Below are 5,666 nucleotides of genomic sequence, written 5' to 3' on the forward strand. Positions count from 1 at the left end.
TCTGCTGCGTAATAACTTCGAAGTTTTGTTGCTTATCTAAAATCTTTCAGAAGATTTCAAGGTAAAATAAAATGTCTAGGTAAGGTGTGGACAAGTGTGGCAATAACAAATCTCCCTGGTACACTAACCCAACCTGTTCATTCTGTACGCACTCTAAGAAGACAGCTGTCCATTTTGTAGCCTTTGGTTTGACGAAATATGAGATCTCGCGAAGAGTGCACGAGCCAACCAAGCGAGGAAGAAGGTATTCTCGTCTTCGTCAGTTCTCTTCCTCAGGGTCCCATAGAAAGATTATACAAGTCTCCTCAGAGACTCCTAGGATTAGTGGTCTACATTCGAAAAGAATGTATAAACGAGTGGAGAGCGAGTCTCATCCTCCTGAGTGGGAGAATCAGCACCGTCACCATTCTGTGATGGCAGAGAGTAAGTCGCGCCATTTCGAGATGGAGGATCAGGCCATTTCTGTACCACTAAAGAGCGAGTTGAGCACTCCCGTCGGGGAGGAGTACCAACCTTTTGCGTCCAAAGGGTAGAGAGCACGTGGCGCTACCTCCACAAGGGGGCCCATCACCCAATACTGACCCAAAGCTCAGTAAGGGCTGATTGTGAGTTGCGTCCTCCCTTCCATAATGAAGAATCGTCAACCGTTCAGGCCCAGGGACCCGTTGTTAGCTACGCGATACAGTCCCTTGGGAAAGGGAGTGCTCAGATCAAAGTCAATCCGATCCGAGTAGTCTGCATAGGCCTTGCCCGACGAAGGAGGATTCAGCCGATCAGTAAAGCTGTGAATGAGAGTCACCGCCTTTTGCCAGATGTGTCCTAAACCTTCAGGTTCTCGCGACTCCAGAATTCGTTCTACTTCGGAGAAACGTTCTGGGGCAAACTCTCGACTAGATCTCATGCTCTTTTCATATTCCTAAGAGTCCTTCCTGGCCCACTAAATAACCTTGTCAGTGAAGCTATTCAATCTCTGCATGAATGTGTCAATGGATACTTCCACGGTCTTACTAGAATAAGAACGTTAAGAACCTTCTGAGAGCTGCCCCCATGGAGACTAGAGATTGACTCTTCTTTCAGAGGGTTTATCCCCTCTGAAGGAAGAGGGCTTATCCCCTCTATGGCTACTCAGGACTTTAGAAACCATCAGTACGGGTTCCTTGAATCCACTTAAGACTCTTCCAAATCAACCAAGAAGCGGAATCATCCTGACAACTCTTAGGCTAAATTCGGTAACACTGCGCAATCCTTGTGTACCCCCTCCCACCGGCAGGCGGTCCCTACAAACATGCGCCGCAAGGGCACAAGAAAGAAGTTCGCAGGTCCTACCCCCTTTCCTCTTTTTTTGGTTACCGTTGGCGCCAGACTAAGCCTCTTTTCTGAGTCTTGGTTAAGCATGACGGTCGATTGTTGAGTCATTTCTATTGTAAGAGATAGTTACCGGTTTAGGTTTCCTGATCCCCCTACAACAGTATGTGTGTGTGATATGAATTTGTAACGTAGCTTTAAACATTTTTCAGTCATATCACAACGATATCGGCAGTGTGGCAGTTTATAGTGATGTATAACAATGGGGCACCATACCGAAGACATGTAGCACGATGTCCCACCCAGTCACACATTATCCCGACACCAGGCCGACCAGTCCTAACACTGACTTCTTAATGCTGAGCGCCTAGCGAGGCAGCTGCTAGTAACATTTTTATAAGTCTTTGGTACGACTCGGCCAGGGTTCGAACCCACGACCTCCCGTATCCGAGGCGGACGCTCTAACTATTAGGCCACTGGAGCGGTCCCCTACAATAGTAATGTATCCCAATTACTTCCGCCAGTTAAATCTGGTTCAGTTAAAAGAAGAGTCCATTCTCTTCTTTGGAAGGACGCAGTAGAGAGGACGTTTAAAGGCCAATCTCGAACCTATTCCCGGATTTTCCTGGTTTAAAAAAAAAGCGGGTCAAGTCTCATCTAAATATCGACTTTTCCTCCCTAACATATTTCTGATGGAGGAACCATACAAGATGGAAACCACAGTCTCAGTCAGGAATGCCATAATACATGACGATTGGGCAGTTTCCATTGCTCTTCAGGATGCATACCTTCACATCCCTATCTTTCCTCCACACAGGAAGTACCTCCAATTTTTTTCTATGGGAAGGTCTTAAACTAATGAGGCCTGCCATGTGGCAGCATTGAGGTCATCAACAGAAAGTAAAGCTTGTCAGTACATGCACAATCTTAATTAAAACAGAGTTGAAAACACTGCTGAAATACAAATTGGCTGTTTACCATATTAGAGGTATTATGCAAACCTTTTCTTTTTTTCTGAACTGGAAAGCTACTAGAACAGCAATGCAAAATTATGTGGTAAATATTTATTTGGAAAGTAACACAATTTACATACCTTGCATATTAATAAGAAGGTTCTACTTTAGTCGAGCTGCTAAAACAAGGAAAACTTAATTTACAAAAAAAACCACATCATCAACATCAGTTTTGTTATTTATGGCTGATGTTACCAATTATCCTCTCTGTTGTCCTGTAGGCTAATGAAAAAAAAAAAATGGATGCAAGAATGTACCACCAATACTTTCAAACAAAAATTCCAAGTTTAATGAAAAGGAAACTACAACTGGCAAGCAATCATCAGACGTAAACACTAAAAATAAGAAAAGGAGTATAAACAAATTCAGAATGCTTGTTACTTGGCTACAAATATTTAAAGAAATCTTTGACCTACAAATATAGAGTACTATATTAAATTTTAAAGATGAGATGTTACAAAAAAACCCACAGCTAAATAAAAAACAACATTGCAATTTTCTCATGAGAAAATGTAATAATATAACTTGCATGATTTTAGTGTTCTCAGCAGAGAAAGGATATGTATTAATTTCAATATAAAACAAAGTAATACAAGTATCCAATAGCTCAACTTTTAAATTCACAAGCAAATTTTAAACAACACCTTTAACAAGAGTTTCTTGAAGTGATTAATGCTCTACTGAATGAAAAGAATTTCCAGGAATCCAAGACAATTTCTCCTTTTTAACTGTCTAGTTTTCAAACCATCTTCGATATTCTTAAGCAATAACAAGATTTTCACTACAGCTGCTATATCAACAATACTGGAGGTTGGATTGGCACCATTTTCATTCACTAGATCAATTAAAATAACATTTCAATTTAGGATCAGCTAGGTCTCACAAGAAATGTATTTGTGAGAACCCCATACTGATATAGCCATCCATTTTGGGAGGCAAGGAGATAATAGTTTTGCAATATCACTTTCTACTTTGGAAGAATAGAAATAACAAGAATTTAAAGATAGCTGCTGTGGTGGCTATACTGGATGTCAGATTGGCATAATTTACAATTAAGACCAACGAGATATCATAACAAGTCTTATAGTAAAAACCTCATGCTGATATGACCATATAATCTGGAGTAGTGACAACAAGATTTTCATGATGGCCACCCAGTGTTGGCCATGTTGGATATCAGATCAGCATCATTTTCATTTACAACAAACTGGACCTCACAAGGTCTTCTGGTGAACACTTGTCAGCATGACTATCTGTTAAAATATGATAAGATTTATAAGATGTTCTATGTCATATTCTATGTGAAATCAGCACCATTTTTAGTTCAGGCCAACTTGACATCATAAGAAGCCTTTTAAGTGAAAACAATGTCGACATGACCATTCATTCAGGAGAAATAGCAATAACAAAATTTTCAAGAGGGCTGCCATGGTGGTCATAATGGATATCTGAGCAGCACCATTTCATTAAGGAGCTAGTAGACCATGTGATAAATGTGTTAAAAATTTCACGGCAATCCTGCAAGTTGTTTATGTGGAGTAGCGGTAACAAACTTGTACTAATGGACAGATGGATGATGCATAGCAGACCATCCATTAAGTTCTTTTGACCTATGACTGGAACCAAAAAATAAAGAGTCTCTTGTTCACAATCAAGCCGTTCAATGTCTTAAAATGTTAAGTTCCAGTAAAGCCTGAATTTGTGGTCAAGAGTTTCATGGCTTTCACACAAATTGATTTAGTATTGCCAAGTTAATGTACCAGAAACACCTGCCCTATTTTATTCACATATATTATTGATTATTTTATGACATTTTATATTTATCATGCCATTTTTCAACATTTTCATGAAATTTTAATTTTAATTCTAAGCTTTTAAGTACAAGAAATATTCCAGTTGGTAACATGCTCATTCACTCTCATTTTTATGCACTGTTCTTGCTCTTTAATGAACTGCTCCATGACCTTCACAAGTTCAATAAAAATTAGATATGAAATATGGCAGAGCACTAACAAGGTAATCAAATCACATGGTTATGCTTGGGTTCTGCTCATTACCAAACTTCTCCAAGATCTTGATGATATAAAGCACATTTTCCAAGTTGTATTAAAATCAGATCAGAAGTTAAATCAGATCAGAAATATGGCTTCCAGAATGGTAACATGCTAGACCAATCAGATGCAAGGATCTCACTCTTTATCGAACTCTTCTGATTTCTTGATGATATAACCATATATGCCAAGCTTGAAGAACTCTGAACAGAAATGTGGCCTCCAGAATCGTATGAAATCATCCAATCAGATGCAAAATCATCTCATTAATATGCATGGATCATGCTCATTATCAAACATGTCCAAGATCTTTATGATATAAGCTCATAAACCAAGTCTGATTGAAAGAGGATCAGCAATGTGGATTCAAGAGTGGTAACAAATAATTGTTGACAGACAACACAAGATACAAGATGCAAGACACGTGTGGGCCATACCATAATCTCACTTGTTATTACAGCCAGATGAGCTTATAATTCTGGTAAATTCTTATATAATTTGCAGTTTCGTCAGAAAAAATCTTGTCACCTACTCTAAAGAAGCCAAATCAAAATCCTCAACAGAACATGAATCTTAAGGGTAGTTTTATACATACTTGAACGATACAAGATGCTGGAAAATTGGTCAAAATATTCAGATTTTTCTTCTTTATTCCATAAAATTTGGCTTCTTGCATGAATTTCCAATAGCCCAAGCACGATTTATAGCTGCTGGTTGGGCTAGAGAATTGTCATTATATATGTTAAGTTCACTTATGAAAGTTAATTTATCAAAAAAGTAAATTTATTATTATTACAGCTTTAGGTCTAAGAGTGTAATCTACACATTCTAGTTTATCACAAAATTCTGCACTGATAATTGTTTTTTTATATTATTTAATGACTGGAAATACAAGGGTTCACAGTGCATTATGCTCCAGTGAAATACTCATGAATTTAATGGTCTAATTATTTCTCTCCCCTCCCTCCATTCAGTAAATAAGACACCATTAAAAGAATTGTCAAGCAACAACAATTTTATAAAATGGCTTTAAAAACAATACATTCTATTAAATACAAAACACACATAATTCAAACTTCCAACCAAAAGGTTAACATTTGCTACATCCAGCTAAATGTGGACTTTCAAACTTCTCAACTTTTACATCATTTCTGATAGCTTGAACAATAATATATTTGACTGAAAATATAATGAATCACTATACCTCAAGATCATAGTTTCATACAACAATCAGGATATAAACCTTTTATTTTTTTAAATTAATAATTCTCATCAATGAAAAATAAAAGGATGCTAC

Source organism: Sinohyriopsis cumingii, chromosome 2 (genome assembly GCF_028554795.1).
Source record: "Sinohyriopsis cumingii isolate HCF-2022 chromosome 2, ASM2855479v2, whole genome shotgun sequence".
Classification (NCBI taxonomy): domain Eukaryota; kingdom Metazoa; phylum Mollusca; class Bivalvia; order Unionida; family Unionidae; genus Sinohyriopsis; species Sinohyriopsis cumingii.